The 23,788-nt window shown below is 43.7% G+C and overlaps 1 protein-coding gene across 1 annotated transcript in view; it reads right to left on the bottom strand.

Moving 5' to 3' along the window:
* Window positions 1-23,788, bottom strand: part of OSBPL3 (oxysterol binding protein like 3) — a 162,416-nt gene that overhangs the window by 77,360 nt on the left and 61,268 nt on the right.

The raw sequence follows: 23,788 nt of genomic DNA, 5'->3' as shown, positions 1-23,788 counted from the left end.
GGCATTGCTGCTAGGAATCTAAAACGGTCCAGCCACGGTTGAAAATAGTTTGGCAGTTTCTGAAAAGTTAAACATAGAATTATCATATGATTCAGCAATTCCACTCCTAGCTATATACCCAAAGGAATTGAAAACAGGTATTCTAACAAAAACTTGCACAAGCGTATTCACAGCTATGCATTTTATTCACGATAGCCAAATGTAGAAACCACCCAATGCCCATCAACTGACGAATGGGTATACTGCATGTGGCATATGCTATGGTCTGGGCCTAAGTGCCCCACTTCCCAAATTCGTATTTTCAAATTCCAATGCCCAATTCGTGATGGTCTTTGGAGGTGGGGCCTTTGGGAGTTGTTAGGTCCTGGGGGCAGAGCCCTCATGAATGGAATTAGTGCCTTTACGAATGAGACCCCAGAGCTCCCAGGCCCTTCTGCCATGTGAGGACACAGTGACAAGCCTCCCGACCAGAGGAGGGCCCTCCAACCATGCCGGCATCCGGATCTTGGACTTCCAGCCTCCAGCACTGTGAGAAATAAATTTCTGTTGCTTATAAGCTACCCAGTCTGTGGTAGATTGTTCCAGCAGCCCAAACAGACTAAAACAGCATATCCATACAATGGACTACTACTCAGGAATTAAAAGGAATGAAATACGGACACATAATGTAACATAAACGAACCTTGAAAACATCGTGCTAAATGGAAGAAGCCAGACACAAAAGACAACATATTATAGGTTTCTACATATATGCAGTATCCCAAGTGGGCAAGTCCGTAGAGACAGAAGGCCCATTAGTGGTTGCCAAGGACTACGGGATTGGGGAATGCAGTGTAGCTATGGGGCTTCCTTTAATGGTGATTAAAACGTTCCGGGACTAAAGAATGGTGATAGCTGCAGAACACTGTGAATGTACCAAATGTCACTGAGCTGTATACTGGAAGATGGTTAAAAAGTGAATTTTATGTTACGTGTATTTTACTACAATTAAAAAACAATCCCTTTCAGGTTTTTTGTTTGTTTGTGGGGATAGGAGTGGCAAGTTTTGTTCTACCAAACGTTTTTGGAGACATCTAAAAAAACTTGTGATATGGTATGACAAAAACCACGGGGGAAAGCAGAAATTCCCAAATCATCAATGAGCATAACTAAAAGAATAATCATTTGTTAAGTCCATACTACTTACTGCCAAGCACTATAGTGTGGGTTTCCTCACACCCATTGTCTCATTCAATCAAAGTCTCATGGGATGGTATTATCTTTAGTTTACAGAGGAAAAGCCAAGTCTCTGAGAAGTTACGTTACTTGGCCAATCATGCAGCTGGCAAGAGGCTGGCCCAGGCTAGACCCCAGGCCTTTAACTTTGGTGTTGGAAATTAGCATGTCTTGATGGCCAGGTCTGGTTGACAACAGCTACTGCCCCATCTCTGGGACCTAAGAGAACTGAGAAGCTGGAGTAGGAAAACTCAGGAGGGAGCACATCATAAGTCATGAAGAGGCAATACCCCATCCTTTCCACGGGTGTTGATCTCCAAGATGATGAATTCTCTCTAGTGGGGATGGGGATCCACCAGGACAGAGACAGACCCCTTTACGAAACCAAGTCCCCTAAAAGTGAGTGTCTCTGCTGAGTTTATGACTAACCTCTCTATCCAAAACTCTGTTCACTTCCTTGCTCCACAGCTGTCCCTCCTCAGGACTGAGGAGTATCAAAGAAAAGGGGGGATTGTAACCAAGCAGGACCCTGTGGGACCTTCCCAGGACAGACACCCCCGCCCATGTCCTCCGCCTGTCTCTTGTTTATAGAAAAGTTTTAGTCTCCCAGGCCTCTCCTGAGTCACAAAAGACTGGCTCAAGGTAAATGATTAGGAAATGTGAACATGTAGAAACAAAGAATAACTGTTGGGCCAGGAAACTAGTAACAATTCAGACTATAAACCAGCAGAATCACTGAACTCTCAGTTCCCTGAAAGATACAGAAAAAAGTCTGACACACACTCTTAAGTTGTTTTTGCAGGAAGCAGACCCCAACTAGGTGAACACTGCTGACCACAAGCACAGGGGCCCCAAACCGGTTGAAACCAGAAGATTGGTGATGCTCAAAACTTCACGTTGATGCCGACCAATCTGAGGATTGTGCTTGAGCTGATCACACACCCCATGTCCCCCTTCCTCACGTTGCTGTTAAAACCTCTGCCTCCCAACCGGCCTCTTGGAGACAGTCTTAGGACACTAGCCCACCATCTTCCCAGGCTGCTGGGCTCCTGAATAAAGCAACTTTTCCTTTTCTGCCAACACTTGTCCCTGGAGTACTGGCCTTCTGAGCGGCAAGCAGCTGAACTTGGGTTCTGCAACAGCCCCATCCAGTTACATTTAACAGCTGGTTGGCTGGGCTGCCGTTTGCCACCCCTACAGCTCTTCAGGGGTGGACCACTGCCTGCACCCACAGCCTTGAGTTCAGGGTGACTGACATGTCTGGGTTTTGGCTTCAGACTTCTATTTGACAAACTAAATTCAAATAAATTCTACAACTTTCCCAAGCAGGTTAACAACAATAAAAATCTTTTAGAAATCTAATCCATTTGTTCACATAGTCAAATTTAAGACAGATGTGTGTGTATATATATATATATATATATATCCAGGAACCAGCTAGTTAAATATTATATCAAACTTGTGGTTAATTATTAAGTACTCAATTAAATCTCTTATGACTCTAACATAAACTAAAGCCATAAACTAAAACCAAGGCGATGAAGAGAAATATCACAATCTCAGAAAACAACACTAAGGTACCTGTAGCCATGGAACTCAATTTCCATGTTGCTTTCATAGAACACCTTTCCCCCCCACTACTCCACCAACATCTCTGTATTCAGTATGTATTGAATCCAATAACAAATAAGACTAAAAGCAAATCAACACCGGTCTCTTCGTAAAGTTAGCCTTACTAATATGGCATGACTGACTGTCCCTGAAGTTAAAAGTAAATGCAGTCTAGTTAAAACTGGCAAGAGAGGCTGTTAAGATATATTAATAGTTCGTTTAATAGCAGTGTTGGCTGCTGCTGTTTAAGAAAGAGAAAAAAAGGAAAACCTGATGGGAACCCCGCATGATGAAATGTCTGTGGGGGCAGCCACTGCTATGACAACCAGTTCCACAGTGGGTGAGGAGTAACAACAGAGGGTTTCTGTTGATGTGTGTGAGTTTTGCCTTTTGTTTTCAAGGCTGAGATGCTGACAACAAGAACACGGGACGAGTAGCAGTGAGTGACTGTGCAGAGGGCAGAGAAAAGAGCACCCAGGTAATAAAGTAAGAGTCACAAGAATTCTGAAACTGTGCCAAATCAGAAACACCATAATCCTGTCCTAGAGACAAGCCCTGCCAAATTCTACTTCACAGGCAGTGGCTACAAGGCTATATCCTATCCTTATTTAAACTGGTACTTACACTTAAGGCCTCTGAAGGTGTCGCCTACTGTGGCCCCCACCCCTGCCTCTTTTTCTTCTTCTGAGGAAAGAAAGGGTGGGAAACCACAGCGCCTCCCACATCCATCCCCAGCTGAGTCTGAGATTCTGCCTAGGGAAATAGATATGTTTCATCCCCTAGAACCTTCCTGCCTGGCCTCATCAGAAATTCAGTTAAAATTACCAAGGGCACCTTAAAGGGCAAATGAAGTCAAATTCTGGGAAGAGGATATGCTTAAAACAGGGCAGAATATGGAATGAAGGCAGCAGTGGCTCAACACTAAGGTACCCCAGGGGTACAGTGGTCACAGGGAATGAGGCAGCGATCGTGTCCGAGGGGACCCAGTGTCCAACAGAGGAAAGATCCCGGAGGTGTCCCTGGGACAGAGGGCCTTGCCAAAGGGGAGTCACGTGGAAGTCTGGTGTCATCTACTCCAACCAGCTGACTAAGTAAAGGGCGGAGAAGGCTCTTCATGGAGACAGACATCATCCAGGGGCCAGGCCGCGGGTCCAGGGGTGTAGGAGGTGGTGAGGCGGGTCCACATGAAAGAGTCTTGGTGCTTTCGTCCCTCCCAGTGACCCTTCCATGGACAACCTCTAACTCAAAGCAATTACTGGTTTGAACAAAATATAACAGCTTCCCTGCTCATAGACTGTGAACAATCTAAGGACAATAATTTATTTCCCCCCTTATTTTTCACTGAGGCAGAACTTACATATAGTAAAGTGAACAAACAAATCTTAAGTGCACAGAGAGCTCTATGAAATTTGACATTTGCAAATACTTACATAACTACTACCTAGATCAAGAAATAGAGCATCTGCAGCCTCTCCAGAAGGTTCCTCTGCCTCCTAGCCATTGATCTGCCTGGGGGGGGGGGGGGGCCAGTCCTCCTGCTCCTGCAAGCACCTGTCAGTGTGCCCCAGGGACGAGAGCTGGGACCTCCCCAAGCGTACAGGAACAGGACGTATGAGTGCTCCTGTGCCGTCTGCTTAATACAAGTGTTTGATGTGTGAAAGAACTCACTCTGGGACCTGCCGGCATTTCAACAGACCACCTGGCAGCCAAATCCAACAGGTATAACAAGCCAATGCATTTAGGTCAATTCAAACGTGCCCTTCTTGTGTCTCTGAGATGAGCTGGGTCCTCTCTCACCAACGCCACCCACCAGGAGAAGCTGCTGGGTCAGGCCCAGGTGAAAATGATGCTCTGGTTAAAAGTCTAATGGGTATAAGATGCGCAAACATAAGCCATTCTGAGACTCAATTAGACAAGAGAGAACTCCAATTTCTACCAAGAATGAAAGGCCAAGGCACTGCCAAGCATTTTGGCAACAAAGGCTGATTTAAAGACTTATTTTAGAAATTCTCACTAAGTAAAGAATACACAGTTTGGGAAAAGATGCAAAGAAGACACACAAGGTATATGTGCCTTGGAAGGAGCCAGACCTAGGTTTGAATCGGTGCTCCCTTATACAGACTCTGTGTATCTTGACCAAAATATTAACCTCTCTGATCTTCAGGGGTTTCTTTATGTAGGAAATGGAGGGATTGTGAGGATTAAATTGGAAAATGAGGGTAAAGGGCCTGCCTTGAATAGAACAGACACCCGACAGTCGCTGGTTCCATTTTCTCCTCTCCTGGCTTCCTGAAAGTGGCATCTGCACCAAGATAACATCCTACACTCCTCTTGCAACCAAAACCAAATAAGGACTCTACTGAATTTTGAAACATTTTTGTCTTCCAACATATTAACCTTTCCCAAAATCCATAACACAAGCGTGAACAGATTTTTTCACCGTCAAAGCAGCATGCTTACTTTGGAACAAGCCATGAGTGCGGAAAGATTAAACTGCATTATTCATCACCACTGGCTGTCCCAAAAAGCAACTTATTATTAACTGGCAGGTTTGAAACAGTGGCGTATAACACAGCTACTTATTAATCTGTTAGGCCTGGGGGGTCTGCACGCACACAGTTGGTCATGTTTTGCTTGAAAAAACAGGTTTTGCTCCCAGCCTTGGAAACAACTCACATGAAGAGCAGATGGCAAACAGTTCCAGCTAATTTAAAATTTCTCAGTCAAATATGCCAACTAAAGAAGGTCCCTTGCCACTCAGTTCAAGGACTGAGTCATTAGCTACCACAGTCATTGAGTCACGGACCTTCAACAAACCCTGAAAGGACTTCGGGACGGAACCAGGAGTGAGGCAATCTGTGCTCTGGGAAAACTGGCAGAGTGGGCCTTCAGATAGATATTTTCAGGAGAAATTTTATGAACCCAATTTCTTGCCTCTTCCCATCCTCAGAAAAGCACTAAAACCATTAACTGAGACCTGTGTTCCTCGTGACGAGCAGCAACCTTCTACCAAGAAGTGTGCTTGACCGCACGTACCCCTTTCTCCAAAATCACAAACGTACTGACCGCTCCCCCAGCTTCTTCGGAGCAGCTCCTCTGAGCTTATGAGAGGCAGTTTCCCAGGCTATGGTCCTCAGTTAAGTCCTCAAATAAAACTGAAACTCACAGCTTTCATGTTCGCACGTTTTTATTTCAGACGACAAACAGATAGATACTAAGTTAACACCAAAAAAATGTATAAGGGAATAACCATTTCTGGTCTTCTGGTCTTTGGTAAAAGAAAATTATTCAAATCCTGGATATGCATCTTTTTGGAAATGATGCCCCCTGAGATACCTGATTTCCGAAAAGTTATGTGATCAAAAGTAAGGCTTTGGTTATTTGGCTGTAAGCTCCAAGATGATCAGAGGTTTCTGGAAGCAGGTTCTAACCACATTGCCCTCAAACAGCTCATCCTGATCCTCTGTGTGAAATGAAATGCTGGCCAATCTGCCTTTACTATCTGACGGCTGGCCTGATCCAGGGACGAGGATATCTGACTATTCCCTGGTGGGGGCAGGAGGTGGTGAGTACTGAGGCTCAGAGGCAAAGGAGTCCCTATCTCCACTCCCCTAAGGGCAAACAACCCCTCTGCAAACCATTTTTTGCTGTATTCTCTCCCTTCTGGGAAGACAGAGGTCAAGAGACCCCCAAGATTCAAATGCTTCCTCTCTCACATTAAAACAATATCCACTTCCACCCCTTCACTATGCACTCAAACGGTGTCATACGCCCTCTGCCACCCACTTCTTCAGAGAGGAACAGTTATTGCTCAGAGCCCAATCCAGCAACAGAAATACACAGGAACACAGATTTGAAGTGTGGTGGCTTCCATGAGACAAAAAGCTTGACAGTGACACCAGGTTGTAAGTCTCCACTCAAACCATTTATTTGCCACCACTGAGTAAACAGAATGAAAAGCACAAAAATCCCAATCACTGCACAGAATCATGAGAGCTAAGCGTGAACTCTAGCCCAACTTCTCATCCAAAGCAAGAATCCCTTCGGAAACATTGCTAGACCATCCCTGCTTGACCACTTCCCATGACAGAAACAGAACCCCCGCGTCATTTTTTGTTAAAGATGGCTTTTCATTTAGAGTTGAACTTTGTCTCACTAGGACACACTGTGCCTAGATCTGCCCTCTGTCACGACGGAGAACGAGATTAACTATTTCTCTCACCATCACTGGCACTGGGACTACCACCACTCCCGCCTCCCACCCAGCAAATCTTCTCTTCTCCAGACCAGCCATATTTTTATCAGCCATTTCTTATGTGATTCTCATGAGCACAGACATCAAACTCAGATCACACTTCAATTCGTCCGAGCTTCCCTGAAAGTGGTGGCCAGATCACCAGGTGTGGACCAGTGAGAGCAGGAACGAAGGAAGCAGTCTCCTCCCTTGCCCCCCACACACAGCAACTGTCAGTCCTGCCTGAGTCTGGGGACACCCACCCCTCTTTGGGCACTCACTGCTCACAGCTCTCTAGGACTCTGATGCGGCAGGAACTGTGCAGAAGTTGGGATTCCTTCTTTCTGAGAAGGACTCCTTTACTTCTTTTAGCTGAAATTCAGGACTTAATGGTTCTTCATTAAGTTACCTCATATTACTTTTGACCCATGATTCCAGTCTGTCAATATATTTCTGAGGACTGTCATTCGATGTACCCAGCTGACCTTCCCTTTGCTGCGGCACTCAGATTGCACGGGCGTGTGAATTCTGTCCTCACCGCGAAAATCCCACTGGGAAAAGCGTCAAGAGCACTGAGGTCTTCTCCATAGCTTGATGCTAATTTGTGCATTAATTAGCATTTCTGGGACCAAATTTGCCAACCCATCCTAGGATATTGGGACATTTTGCAGATCTTATTTCTCCTAGTGGACACCTGAGGACCCGGGGAGGGTCATCCCCAGCTCAGGCACCTATCTCAGGAGGGCTGGGAGGAAGACTAGGTGAGGTCTCCAGCCATGGGAACCACCCAGGATGAACAGTGTTTGGTGAGAATATGGTGGCTGGTGAGGGGGACACAGCCTGATGAAGTCAAGTCAGCAGCAAAAGCCACTATCGCGAGGAACATTTGTGCTCAGGGGTGCGGAGGTAAGGGCCAAAGGTGGAGCCCATGTGTTTGGGGTTGGAAGGTAACGAGGTTTACGTATTTTTAATGGAGAGGCTGGGGATGGAACCCAGGACCTTGTGCATGCCAAGCACACGCTCTATCACTGAGCTCTACCCTCCCTGATCTCAGTAGATTTCAATGTACACCCAGGGTTGAGAATCATGGATCTTGAGTTGTCAGAAGTTTCCTTTCTCTTTCTAATAATCTTGACAGCATCTGCCTATTTTTAGGCTTCTGATATCAACTCAATCTCTTTCATCCAGCACAGTTTACTCTGAGAGCTGCAGTGCAGACTAGTGTGTTCTGGGCTGAACTGGCCCCCAAAACCTGTTTTACAGAGATAGTTACAGGGTCCCTACCCCTTCACCTGTTTGGGTTTCAATTCCCTCCCCTGTGTGTATTCAGTTCTTTTCACTTAGTACTTCTCTTTTAGTTTAAAAAAAAAAAAAAAAGGTGGGGGAGACAAGTGAAATTGGAACAGTTCTTTTGACTTGATGTTTTGAGAAGAGAAACACATCCAGAAGCTTTTCTTTTATTTACTCATCTGGCTCTGGATACACATTTGTAAAACTGTTTTATAGCTTTAACCACTTTTTTGCAAGCCTCAGTTCACCCCTGACATTAGTTCTGCAGACTTTCTTCTAGCATGTTTGTCTAACACTTACTATGCTTTACTAGTTCCTCTAAACTTCACAGTGTGGCTAACTGACTCCTCTGTCCTCTCCCAGATACGTAGGCATTTACTGGTGCTTTTCCCTCCATCCACTTCTTCTTGTGAGCCTTAGCTCTGGGTCATCTCATCCGTGCCTATGACTTTTAGTCCGGCAGCTGTCTCCGCACTCTGCTGTCTTCACTCCCCGGTCCACAGCCCGGTGGGTGGCTCCTGGACTGATCACTGGGACAGGAAGCCTACTGCTTACTTCGAGAGCAACCCCATCACTCGTTCATGCTGATACCTGTGCTGACATCCCTGACTCTGATAAAGACACCTCTCCCTCTCCTGGTCCATCCAACACCCTCTCCCAGATTCCCCAAACCTGCAGACTCTGCCCTGACAGTCACCTCCTCACCCCAAAACGTGTTGTCCGTTCTTCCATGCCCACAACCACTGATCCATTAGACCCCCATTGTTGGCAGGGTGGGGTCGCCAGGTTTTCTCCCTCATCACTTCAATCTACCTTGCATTCCCTGGCCCAGTTCATCTTTCCAAAAAGACTCCTAGTGTCTCTCCTCTACTCCAGATGCCCACTGATCAGGGAACTAGGTTAAAAATCCTAAGCCTGTCACAATACAGTTAAATTTAACTGGCTCTGGGCTCTGACTCTGCCTACTACTAACTGTGTGTTACTAAACTTCTGAGGTGTTTCCTCATCTGAAAAAAGGAACAAATAATAGTATTAAGCTTTCGTGAAGACTGACTGAAAGAATACCTGTCCAGCACTCAGCACAGTACTCGGCAGACATCACTCAGTTCTGCTTTAGCTGTTATTACTCAAACGTCATCTCCACAAACTCACACACGCGCACCTTACATCGTACACTCCCCTGCAGGTACGCCACGCGGCCTCGGTCCTTGCTCCTCCTCGTCTGTGAGGCACTTTCTAACCTGCTTTCCCTCCCGCACCTGGGGGAGTTCCCTCCACACTCCAAGCGTCATTTTCTCCTTGAAACCTTTTCTGAAACCACCCTCCCTCCGGTTTTGTTTCCCTTTTGAAACCCCCGCTCTACTTTTGTGCCCGCAAAGTATGTCAGAAGTTTCCTGCATTCTGAGGTGACTCTGTATCCTGACCACTAGACATCAGGTCGACATCACAGTCAGCAACTGCATTTCAGTCCCCTTTACATTCTGTGGGAAAGCAACTTGCAAAGACTAGCAGCAGTGACTGTTGAGTCAGACTGAACATCCTTCATTAACCCGAGTTAACAGGGAGAAAGTCCTCTGCGAAACACACCGATCCATTTCCATGGAAGCCGTCTTCCTTCCCTCTCCACTGGAGTCATTTGGGATTAAAGGTGTGCTTCAGAACACTTTAGCTTTCCCCTCCTTTTGAAGTTTCCTTACCATTTTCTTTGGTCACGAGAGAGATCATTTCTTTCCTTCCTCCGAACTATCTGAAATGTCTCTCACGTACATAGCTATGCCCAAAACATGCTTCTTTAGGGATTTCGTCTCCTGGTTCCTGTCACGTTATATCACTGGCAAATGCCTTTTGTTGGGTCAGAAAGAAATCCAGAGATATCATTCCTTGCGTTATTTTCTCAGTCTTCTTAAAAATTAAATGATCAGCCAAACAAGCCGAGAGTTTATGTTAGCAGAATAAAACTGCCCGTGGGTTTTATCAGCACATTTGGCGTCCGTCCTAAAGTTAAAGTCTCTGGGGAGAAAGAATTACCGATAACCCCCACCTGGCAACCCACAGCATTGATCCTACAACAGCCAACGCTCTGTGGTTTCTCTCCTTCCACCCTCCCTCCCCTAGAAATAACCTGTAGGCCTGGATTCCCATGGGTCTGCTTCCTTATAGCAAAGTATTCCCTTCTAGAATCATATTTTAGTCATGAGAACCACCCTAACCTTCTTGGTGAGGCAAATCAGAGAATCAAACTTATGCCCGACTTTTAATGTTTACTTTGCTTAGTCCTCACAGGCTGCATGATGGCAAACAGCTACGACATAACCACTCTGCTTCCCAGGTGTTTGATGAATTATTAAGTTCTCTCCTCCTCTGCTACTGGCCTTATCTTCACGATGCCTACTGTTCTCTAGACAATCAAGTTTTAATATCTTTTCCTTCCCATCAAATTTCAGTTGAACTCTCTTGATCAGGTTAGCGAGTCTCTTGCCAAACACATTTGTCCCCAGAGATGCCAAGAGCCTTCCCCGCAAACCAAACCCCTTTGTCACACTACCTGTGTGACAGTCATTTGTACACTTTCTGTATCCTCTTCCAACTCACGGTCCACCTTCCCTTGCAAGACAGAAACACCACACGTCCTCCTTGAGACTTCACTTCCCTACCATGACTTCATAGCACCAGGGATACACTTGTGATTTCTTCTGACAGTTGAGTGTATTTTTGTCCAATCCAATGAACAGGGGTGATGGTTAGCAGATCTGATATTTTGGCAGGTTATCCTGCATGCCTTGGCCTGTTGCTCACCAATACCCATCTTCCTTCCTTTAACGACAGAACCCTCAAGTTGTAGTTGGGCACAGGGTCATCTAGTTGGAGGCTACCCATTTCCAGCCTTCCTTGCAGCTTGGTGGGTCTGATGAGATGTGAACAGCAGCTGTGCTAGGAAGAGATGGGTAGCAGGTTGCGTCTGTCACCCAGGTGGTCCCAAGAGCAGCTCTAGAGCAGGAGGACCGAGGGTTCTGGTTGGAGAGGGATGAGTCCACAGCTCGTGCACCACTCCCCACTCCTGAATGGTAACATCAGACACGGGCGGAGCTTCCCCCTCCTGCTGCAGTTCAGCCACCCGGACTTGCCCTTCCACATCTCAAGAAGAATAAAGGCTGATGGGAAAACGCAGGCTAACAAAGGAAGCTAGAGTGAAAGACAAGAAGCTAAACAAGAACAGCCACGCCGATGAAAATTCAACTCAATAAATATTTACAAAGCGGCCACAGCTGTGCTAACCCTAAACCATGGAAATGAAGGGACAGAAGCTTAACCCAAGAAGGGAGCTGCTCTGATCAAGGAGATAAGACATGCATAGACGAAACGAGTCAGAACATGATTCAGGGTGGGCTATCTAGTGGGTGCTGTGGACACTTACAGAGAAGGCTTCAGTGGGGCTGAGGTTGTGAGCAAAGCCTGAACGAGGTAGCCTAAGGGGAGCCTGAAAGATGCAGATATGATCAGACCTGACTAGGTAGAGAGGAATGTAGAGGGCGGGGAGGACCTCGAATGCGGTATTTCTCAAGCCTGGTTGCATGACATGACCGCCTGGGGAGCTCCTACAAAATACCAGTCTGGCCTCGCTCCATACCCATTCATCCAGATGCTCATCATCAAGATGCTCGGGGATGAGGCTCCAGGAAGCTCCCCAGGCGACTGTGATGAGATGTGAGGGTTGGGAGCCACTGCCCTAAATGTTGCATCCAGAAATGAAAGAAAGATGTACTCCACAGCACCACCGTCTTTTTTCTTAGCATTTAATTTCATTTTGGTATCGAACGCCAGACCTACATCTACCGCCTCTAACTTATGCCAAATTAAAATGCAGAGCAGGATGTGACTGAGCAGTTTAAAGGGTAAGAAGAGAGCGCACCACCCAAGAACTTAAAATAACATCTTGTGGTTTGAATTTTCTCAGTGGGTGCTGCTCTCTTCCCTTAACTGACAACTGCTGGTGGAAGTGGGGGAGAGTTTTAACAATTGGCAACCACAGACTGCATTTCATCACTTATCTAAAAAGACTATCAACTGAGTCACTGTAAAATGTGAATGTGAATTTTTAAAACTTCTCTGTCTCTGATAAAAATCTACTCAAGTCTTCTCAGCAGGGTAAACATTAAGCTAACGATGAATGATGCTCCCTCAGCGTGAACTGAACACTCTCAAATAACAAGAAATGAAATACCTAGCGGTTAACGTATCAGTTGTACACACTCCAAGCTTGTTTGTCCACCAAACTAAAAATAACTCCAGGACAGAGAATCTGAGCTTAGAACAAATTCTGTGAAATAAATTTCCCAAATAAATTTCCCATATATACTGTATACACAGACATATATATATATATATATTTGGGGAGTATCCTTCCATAATTGCAGGGGCAATAATAAACAGTCCCTTGGAAGGAGCTGAAAAGAAAGCAATGAGTTACTAATTCAGTGCCTGTAGGTGGGGAGAAAAAGGGATACAGGGAGTTTTTCTCACTCTTAAGGGAATGACTGCTGCAGGAAAATGAGCCTGACACTTTTAAACCAATACAAGCTAGAAAAAATTATACGCAGAAATAGAGCAAAAAAGCAGAGAAAATAGGTTTAAGAAACTGGGGTGGTTATTGGTAGACTAGAGCTAGAATGGCAAGAAAAAGGTAAAAGCACCTCTGTCACTAACAGTAACAATACAATAGTTATTTTTCCCTCCAGTAGAACATGCAGCTCAGAAGCAATCTGAAGACTGTGTCTAATGCTTCTTTTTTTCGTTTTTCAGTTCCCTACAACTGGCATAGAACCTGGCAAGTGGCAGGTTATTTGTTTATCAAATTGATGTTCAACACCAAAAAAAAAAAAAAACTCCAGTTTAAAAAATGGGCAGAAGAGCTGGAGAGACATTTTTCCAAAGAAAACATGCAGATGGCCTACAGGCACATGAAAAGATGTTCAACACTATTAATCATCAGAGAAACGCAAATCACAACCACAATGAGGTATCACCTCACACCTGTCAGAATAGCTACCATCAAAAAGAGCACAAATAACAAATGTTGGCGAGGGTGTGGAGAAAAGGGAACCCTTGTGCAGTTGGTGGGAATGCAAATTGGGGTAGCCACTATGGAAAACAGAATGGAGGTTTCTCAAAAAACTAAAAATAGAAGTACCATATGACCCAGCAATTCCACTCCTGGGTATATATCAGAAAAAAATGAAAACACTAATTCAAAAAGATACATGTACCTCAATGTTCACAGCAGCATTATTTACAGTTACCAAGATATGGAAGCAAACTAAGTGTCCATCAACAGATGAATGGATAAAGAAGAGGTTGTATGCGCGCACGCACGCACACACAGAGAGAGAGAGAGAGAGAGAGAGAGGAGAGAGGGAGAGGGAGAGGGAGAGAGGGAGAGGGAGGGAGAGGGAGGGAGAGAGAGGGAGAGGGAGGGAGAGGGGGGGGGAGAGGGGGGGGAATACTATTTAGCCGTAAAAAAAAGAATGAAATCTTGCCATTTGCAACAACATGCGTGGACCTGGAGGGTATTATGCTAAGTGAAATAAGTCAGACACAGAAAGACAAATACTACATGGTCTCACTTATATACAGAATCTAAAAAATAAAACAAACCAGTGAATGTAACAAAAAAGAAACAGACCAAAGATATAGAGAACAAACTAGCTGGTGGTTACCACTGGGGAGAGGGAAAAAGGGAGGGGCAAGATAGGGGTAGGGTATCGAGAGGTGTAAACTACTATGTATAAAATAAATAAGCTATAAGGATATATTATATAACACAGGGACTACAGACAATATTTTATAATAACTATAAATGGAGTATAATCTTCAAAAATTGTGAATCACTGTTGTACACCTAAAATTTATATAATATTGTACATCCACCCCAATAAAATGAATAAATAGAAAAATAAAAACAAACAAAAAGCAAATTGATGATCTGTGTTCCCGTCTCTTCCACTAACTCCTAGAAGATTTTTTACTAAAACTAATTTTATCTGAGAAAGAGGAAATACAGTATTCTAAAGCATCCATTTATCAAACTGAAAAAATTTTGTAGAAAGATGGATCTTAATTGTTTGGGAGTTTGCATCTAATGAGAATGTTACAAAGGAGTAGTAACAGAAAATACAAATAAGAAAAACTAAGTCAAAAGTGAGGTGTAAATAAAGTATCAAAACTCTAGCTGGATTCCATCAGGTTAATTTTAAAAAATAATTTTCAGCAGCCAGGACGCTGCTCTTGACTCTGGATTCCCCTACCTTGTGCATTTGTTGCAGACGTCAGCTAAACCAGGGGTTTTAGTACACTGAGGGTGTTTCAACATACCATTTTGTATTTGGATAACATCTGTCATCAAAGAAGTCCTATCTCTGTGCAAATGGCAACTCCCTCACCTCATAGCACAGAGCCATGTCAATCATACCTCCTGAAAATGAGAAGCATCCCAGTTTCCAGACCCAGGTCAGACTTCAAAGCTTATTCACTGCTTAGCAGGAGCTGATGCCAATTTTGAATCATATTACTGGATGTGGAAGATGTATTTTTCAGAGATAATGCCCTCAAATCTTATTCCAAAGTTATCTTACAAAGTGACACTTACACTTCTGCATTGATTGGTGGGATCTATGTTCCCTTCTTTTGACCCTGGGTGGGCTGTGACCATTCTAGAAGCGATGCTGTGTAATTTCCAAGACTTTGTTAGAAATGGTGGTCCAGCTTCCACTTGATGCTCTCTCTCTCAGGATGCTAGCTCTCCAACTGAGCCATCAGGATGTGAGGAAGGCAATGCGGAGAGAACACATGGAGGGACCCATTTGAAAAGAACTGAGAACCTGGCCAGCAGACAGCTGGCGTCAACTCCCAGACATGTGGGTTGCAAGCCTTCAAATGTTCCCACTCCCAGCCTTTTCACAGTCCTGGGGGACACTGAGTGGAGCAAAGATGAGCTCTCTACAAATTGCAGCCTTGAGAGCTGAGTAAATGTCACTGTCTTAACTCACCAAGTTTCAGGGTTGTTTGTTACACAGCCTCAGAGGACTGAAACACTAGGCAGGAACTCTTGGCCAACCTCCGGGCTAGTTAGGTGCGAAGCATGAGAACATGGGGTCAAAAAGACCCAGTTCGATCAGCAGTCACAACCCTCAGGCCAGCAGGCTCCTCCTACCAGAGCATCCAACTCCTGTCATGTAGGTCAGACTTGGATGAGGGCTCCTCGGTCAGCAAACCCAGACCTCCCTCAGAAAGTCACTTATGTGAAGCACACAGTAGATTGTATAAGCCAATTAGCTGACCAAGGCGGGTATGCATCTGAAAGGGATGGACAGACCATAAATGAGACACTGGAAATCTAAAACTGGGCACAAAGATGAAAAGACAAACCCCTTAAGAACCTTTTAAATACATCTTTCAACACAGATCTCAAAATCTCTCGCTTCTCGTTTGGCATTTGTCTTCAATAGCTTAAGCAGTGGTTGGCAGTGAGTTTTCAGCTGGCAACTGAGCCACAGAGAACTCGTCTTCCTAAGGTGATCAGGTCAGTCAGTGGGGGCACAAGCAGAACAGGACCCAGGACTGTGCTCCCTGGAGAGGGAACTGAGGTAAAAGTTCTAAGTGGATATATTTAAATATTTCGGAAGAGCAGTTTTATTGTTAAAGAGTCAAAATCCCAAGCACCATTCAATCCTTTGAAAAGACCGCTAATTTGAGGAAGTAAGGGTGTAGCTCAGTGGTGGAGCACATGCTTAGCCTGCACAAGATCCTGGGTTCAATCCCCAGTACCTCCACAAAAACAAAAACAAAACAAAACCCCTCTAACTCTTGGAGCTTGGCCAGAGAGCTGCCTCATTGATCCTGCTGTGCAAAGATCTAGTCTCCAGCACACACAGGAGTGCCTGAAGGCTACCTGTGCCCAGAAACCAGAGGCAATACAGAGAGCAACACTTCATCATTTGAGCTGGAGCAGAACAATGACTGGAAGCCGGGGGGGGGGGGGGGGGGGGGTGGAGACTGGATGGGATGGGACGGGACAGGACAGACCAGCAGAGCACTCCTGAAGGCTTCAACTAACCCTGAATGATCATGAAATAAAAGTGCAGCATCCAAACCAGAGCTGGCCAATAGAACTTGGAGTCTGACTACTGCAGCCTCAGGGCCACATGTGGCTACCAAGCCCTTGAGATGCAGCCAGTACAACTAGGAAACTGAATTTGAAATTTTAATCTATCTTAAATAATTTAAATTTACAAAGCCACATGTGGCTGGCAGCTACCACATCAGACAGCACAGTTTTAGACAACACCACTCTAAACCACTTCTTTTCTCCCTGCTTTTCCTTAGCACAAAGTGAGAATTTGGGACATTTCTGCCTCCTGAAATCTTTCAAGTGTGTTCTCACTCGTACCAACTCTGGAAAAGTCAAAGGCTGACAGATAGCTGAGTCATCCTAAGTGTGGTGGCCAAAACTTAAGAGCATTAAGTCATCCAGGAAATTTTCTTTCCCACTCCCTTCCATTGTCTGGAGAGAGTGAATTAAAGAGTGAAACAGGCTATTAGTTTTCTACATGACGTCAGCAGGGATTTTTAGTTAATAAGCTCTGAAATTTCCAGGTACTTCAAGCTGTGTCAGTACAGAGATTAACTTCTCCAACTCATAGTTTCAATAAAAACCCACTAGGAATGTTTCGAAAAGACAGTGTGAAGTTCATGTGTCATTTAGGAATGCCTTACAATGGGCGCTCAGTTTAAAGATAATAGTCTATGACATGAGGCAAAAGATCATATTTCAGAACAAAAAAGTGTTATCAATTCAAACAATTATCAGGTGCCTTTTTTTTTTTTTTTTTTTGGTAGATAAGCAAGTATATTCACCACTTTCTACTATCTTTAGAAGGCAACAAAACTCCATCCTCAGCCAGCCGGGTGTCTTTTCACAGGGAGTGGGGACGGAGGGGTCCCGCACAATTTGCTAAGTTCTAGAAACAGCTCCACAAAGCTGCCCAGGAGTTATCTTTTGGCCTGCAGAAAAGCTGTTAATTTGACAATGAGAAATTTGACAATGAGAAATTCACTAAGAAAACAGCCAATTTCCCAACAGTTTCCAGTCCTCTCCATTCTGACCCTCCTTTCTCCAGTCCTTTCTGGTGAAACATTATAGAACCGCCCTACGAACTTCACCCTTCCCTGCAGTCATCAGACAAGGTAATGCAGACCTCCCAAGAATGTGGCAAAAGTAGGTAAGAAAAAACAGCGGTGCTTGGGTCTTTTAATTAGATGTGTGAATGGAAACTACTGAGGCTGGACATCGCATCTGTGCTGCTGTTACACATCAGCGGTGACACCAACACACAAACTGGATTTACTGGAAGTGAAGGCAGTTACACCACTAAGACCTCTTCCAATACCTAGACAGATTCTTTCTATCATCTATCTCCCGCCCTCACTCCTTTCTTTTTTCTTCCTTCCTCCCTTCCTTCTTTCCTTCCCTCCTCCCTCCCTCCCTCCCTCTCTTTCCTTTCCTTTCTTTCCTTCCTTCCTCCTTCTCCCCCTCCATCTCCCTCTCTCTCTCTCCCTCCCTCTCCCCCCTTAAAAGAAATCACATAAACAAAGCCTTCTAGCTGATTTGGAGGAAGAAGGAAGATAGAGGGAGGGAAGACGCAAGAGCGGTTAGGAGGACAGAGTAGCTGCATCCACCACATTTGTAGCTGGATCCAGTCTGCTCTGCCATCGAAATCCAAGAAAGCACTCCAGGCATCACAAGCTTATCTGCTTATCCAATTAACTCAGAACAAGGTAGTTGTTCACATTTTTGTTTATTCCATAGCAAAAGCGGTCTCGTTTGGTTTGGGTTCTCCTCCTCCTGCCTCTTCCTGTCCTCTATCTTTAAAAGGGTTTATCAGAGCAAAAGCTGCAAAAATCAAAGTTTACTAGTTCAATAGATCAGGGGTTATTAGGTACCACACAGACCAACCTATACAAGCAAACATTAAAAAAAAATAGCTCCTGGAAGGCAGGGTATTTTATGTTATGGATACATGTACACAGTGTTTCAGGAGTTTGATTTTAGCTGCTAACTTAAGCTGTCACTTTTTGGACACTTCTGCTAGTAAGACAGCACACACAGCCTCTGTGTAACATAGCAGCAGACATGACCCTTTCTAGAAACAGCAGCTCATAAAGACTAAGAAATCAAATTTCACATCTGAAAAATAAAGGTGTTATCTTGGATCATAATTATTCAAAATGTGCTCTGCTAAATACCAGTTTCACAGGGCTCTCTGTGGGAGAAAGAATAGGCCCCCACAGACAAGTCACCTTGGAAAGTGCTGCTTCTAAATTCCCTTTCGAAGACACAGTGTAATACATATTGGCACGTTAAAGGTTCTGAGCAGTCCTACAATTAAAACAAGCAAACAACAACATAAGTCAAATCTGTTAACTTATGTTCAACCCATTCCAAACCTCTCTGACAAGGGAATCTATGCTTTGAGGGGAAACTTCAACATTCCTTCAGCCTGATAACCCAGTGTAGCTTTAAAACTCAGTTATCCTATGAATCTATGAAATGAAATGAACTCTTACCTTTCAAAGCTGGTTTATCTGTCACGCAGATAACAGCTTAACATGCACAGGCACCATTTCTTGGTTATGAATCAGGCTCACAAAAACCAGTAATAACCCTTGGATACCCTTTCCTTATAGTTTCATGTCTAGACTTGAGAGGTCTAAAGAATCATGAGAAACCATGATTATCACATAAAAATCACAAGACTGGGAACATGCTTCCCTATTTGACCCAACCTGCCCTTGAAGTCCTCCCTGGTCTCTCATTATCATTTATCTTCCCCCAAACCCAACTTCCCCACTCCCTTTCCTCCTTGCTTTTCAGAGTTTACGATTCAGACTCAATCCTTCCCATTTCAGTCAGAAATTACCATAAAGAGCAAACATCTGAATGGGAAGTTTAACATCACCTGGAGGAAGTAGTACCACTCCCGGGAGTGGCACTTCCACTTAACTGGACAAACTGCTCCAAGAAATCTTGTGGGGAATAGCTCAGAAATTAAACACTCACTTAGCTGTGATACAGGACTGCCTAAACACATATCTACAAGCAATCTGCTCTATAGTTACCCAAGTGCACAAGAAATGGGATCAACACTTAGTATTCACTCAGCAAATGTTTATTGATTACTTACTAGCAGTCAGGCACAATTCTAGACATTGGAGGCAAAATAGTGAACAAAGTCTAAAACACTACATTACAAACACCACCACAAAAGAGACTAGAAAATTCAGTAATACCAAGCCATATGACAATTTTGGGGAAAACAATTTCTAAATGGAAGAAGACTGACTTTAAGGAAAAATTCATAACCCTCTTACAAGGTACAAGGGAAGTTTCTGCATCCAAGAGAAGGGCATGGGAAAGGCAACAGATTCTGATTTTCTATCTGCCATTTCCCAGGCACCATGCGAGATACTTTTACACATGTTACATTTTTTAATTCTCAGAGCTCTCCTTTGACTTAGGTCCTAAGCTTTACCTTATAGTTAAAACAGTGAGATGGAGCTAGTGGTCAAACTTTTGTAATGTGCCTAATTCTAAATCCATTCTTTTGACACAAGAAGAGTGAGGTGAACCTGAAACCGGGTTCATGGCTACTTCAAAGTTACATTTCTGATATGACTTTATGATGGCAGAGAAAAGATGCCTCAAAGCAGGCGAGGCAGAAGAGTGAAGATCAACAACACATCAAAGAATAATCTTCACAAATGTGTTGGACTCACTGCTCAGCTTCCAAACGTGTTACAAAGCTACAAGAACGGAGGCAGTGTGTACTCGTAGTAAGACAGCCATACAGATAAATGGAATAGAATTAAGAATGCAGAAATTAAACTCCCACGTTTATGGTCAATTCATTCTGACAAAGGTACCAAGACAATTCAATGGGGAAAGGACAGTCTTTTCAACAAATGGTGCTCAGAAAAGTACATGTTCACATGCAAAATGAATGATGACGTTGGACCCCTATCTCATGCCATATGCAAAAATCAAAAGGGACCAAAGTCCTAAATATAAGAGATGAGACTATGAAACTTTGGTAAGAAAATACAGGGATACATTGTCCTGAGCTTGGATTAGGTCATGGTCCCTTAGATATGACACCTAAAGCAAAAGCAATAAAGAAAAAAATCCCAAGCTGGACTTCATCAAAATTAAAACCTTTTATGCTTCAAAAGATAACATCAAGAGAATGAAAAGACAACCCAAGAATAGGAGAAAACATCTGCAAATCATATAGCTGATATGGGCCTATTTCTAGAATATAGAAAGAATTCTTACAACTCAACAGTGAAAAAAATAACCCAATTTTTTAAGTGGGCAAAAGAACCTAAAAAGACATTTCTCCAAAGGCACAGAAATGGTCAATAAGCACATGAAAAACTGCTTAACATCATTAACCATGGAAGAAATGCAAATCAAAACTATTAAAAAAAATCATTTCATACCCCCTAGGATGGTTACAATTAAAAAAAAAAGAAGCAGCAGCAGCAAACAAACAGGCAGACAGTAACAAGAGTTAGCAAGGAGGCTGAGAAATTGGAACTCTCATACACTTTGGTGGCAATGCATACTTTGGAAAACAGCCTGGCAGTTCCTCAAAGTGTTAAACATAGTTACCATACAAGACAGCAATTCAACCCCGAGGCATATACCCAAGAGACTTGAAAATGTATGTCCACAAAAAATTTGCACAAGAATATTCATAGTAGCATAAATCGTAATAGTTAAAAGGTAGAAAAATCCGCATGTCTATCAACTGATAAATGGATAAACAAAAAGTGGAATATCTACATGCTATGGACTGACTATATAGTCCCCAAATTCATATACTGAAGCCTAATCCCCAATGTGATGGTATTTGGAGGCAGGGCCACTGGGAGGTAATTAGGTCATGAGGGTGGAGCCCTCATGAATGGGATTAGGGCCTTATAAAAAGAAAGCTTGCTTCGGCTCTCTGCTCTCAGCCACATGAAGATTCAACAAGACAACCATCCACAAACCAGCAAGGGGGCTCTCACCAGACTACAGATCTGCAGGCATCTGGTCCTTGGAACTTCCCAGCCTCCAGAACTGTAAGAAATAAATGTTTGTTGTTTAAGCCATCTAATGTACAGTAATTTGTTATAGCAGCCTTGACTAAGATACCGCATAATGAAATAGTATTCAGCTATAAAAAGGAATGAAATATTGAGTCATGATGACCTTGCAGTGCAGATCAACTTGAAAACATTATGCTAAGTGAAGGGAGCCAGATAATAATGGCCACATATTGTATGACTCCATTTACATGAAATGTTCAGAATAAGCAACTACAGAGAGACAGAAAGACGTGTTTGCCAGGGCCTGTAAGGAAGGGGAAACGGGAAAGTATGGGATTTCTTCTTGGGGTGATGGAAATGTTCTAGAATTAGATAGTTGTGATGGTTGCACAATTTTGCGCCTGTACTAAAAAATTTTATTGCTGTCTTATATACTCTAAAAGGGTAAACTCTGTGATACGTCAATTACATATCAATAAAAAATACCCTACCCTCCTAAAAGTAATCTTTGAATCAAACAGAATCAGATATGTAATTATCTATCATCTCCCACAAAAACCACTGGCATGGAGGTGAATCTACCTTTGCTGAATCAGATATGTGACATTGGGACCTAGTCCTAAGATTCAAAAGAGAACTATTCTGTGTACTGAAAGATGAATAAACTCCAACAGAAAGTTTTGAGAACTCTACCATGACTACTTTAAAACAGCATACCCAGTTGAAAACAAATGAGCAAACTTGTATCAACATGCGAGCCTACAACTTCAGGTCAGTCCCTATGAAGCCTTCTGAATCCACGTGCTCTAGTGACCTCATGGAAAAGAAAGAACAAAATAGAAAAAACGTCAAAGTCAAAGGTCAAAGTCAACTTCAACACATGGAAACACCAATACAAATTATGTCAAGATTTGTCAAAGCCGGCTGCCACATCAGTCATCCTAGAACTAGTAAGTAGATGAAGACCCCTCATAACCAGAAATGAAACATGGGGTCCTCCAAGATCTCAAAGGCTTCCTTCTCCCCTGGTAGGCAGCACTGGCTTGCATCACTGCGGGCCTGCTTACAAGCAATCAGGAGTCTAATCAAAACCCTCATGGAATTACTAAAAGCCAAATCTACATATGTGTTAAAACAACCTTCATACGCAAATTTGGATGAGACGTTAAACTGACCTTCAAGCTCCAAAACAGCTAATCTTTGATCTGTATGCTTGCTATACATTTAGCAATGACTCAGGCCCAGACTGGGGAAAAAAAAAAGTTACTACATCTCTAGTTCTCAGAAATACCACTATGTGGGTTAAAACAGATACACACATAGTTACACAAGCCAACCTGTCACAAGTCAAAAGAACCACCCAAGCTAATGAAAGGCCCGAGTTTCACTGTCTGCAGTCAAAAGAGCAAGACAAACAGAGCAAGCACAGACAAGTCCGACTTTTGAGAAGTGACGTTTCCAAAAAGTAGTTATAAATCAGCTATTTGAAACCCAAAGCACATTTTTGCACTGAAATCTGTAAACTTATGGTCACATACCTGGGTGACATCAGGGAGACCAATGCAATGCCCACGAGGCAGGGAGCTGACAGCACTTCCTACGGGAGAAAACGTCTTCCAGGTTCAACTCCAGAAAGTAGCCCCGTAGCGGCGCCCCGGCCACAGCATGCGGAAGCAGGGTGCTCACTCCCTGGCCCCGACACTCCCCAGATATCCTAAACTGGTGAACAAACAGACCGTGGGCCTCGCTGGGAATCCCACCCTACTCCCATTCAGACGTACACAACCCCTACAGCTTTTTGCTGCTCTCCCAAACTTTTAATTCCACTAAACATCTGCTTATCTGCAAACAGAAGCAAACAGGGGTTCACATCATGGAATTAAAAAAAAATTTTTTTTGTTAAAGTACAACATGGATTTAGGAAGTCAAATTACTGAATTTTAAAAAAATATATTTCGTAGAGAGGATACATGAAAAGTAATGACTTTCAGCAAATTCTCAAATGTCTCTTGCGGTCAGTAGGAATTCTGTTTCTCATCACCCTTGAGTCCTACAGCCAGCACAGAGGCTGGACACAGCGGCACCTCAAAGACACGCGTGAGATTTCTGTACCTTTAACATCATTACTACTGTGTGTGTAATTTATTTTTAAAATACCTCAGAGTAGCTTTCACACACTGTGAGAGTGCCCTTGAGCGATTTGCCTCTTTGTGCCTCCATTTCCTCAACCACAGAACAATTCCCACCCAGAGAATTGCATGACTGAGTGACCAGGGTGGGAGGGAAATTAAG

The sequence above is a fragment of the Camelus ferus genome, chromosome 7, assembly GCF_009834535.1.
Source record: "Camelus ferus isolate YT-003-E chromosome 7, BCGSAC_Cfer_1.0, whole genome shotgun sequence".
Classification (NCBI taxonomy): Eukaryota; Metazoa; Chordata; class Mammalia; order Artiodactyla; family Camelidae; genus Camelus; species Camelus ferus.
The sequence above is the reverse complement of the archived record's forward strand: the minus strand, read 5'-3'. Positions and strand labels throughout refer to the sequence as shown.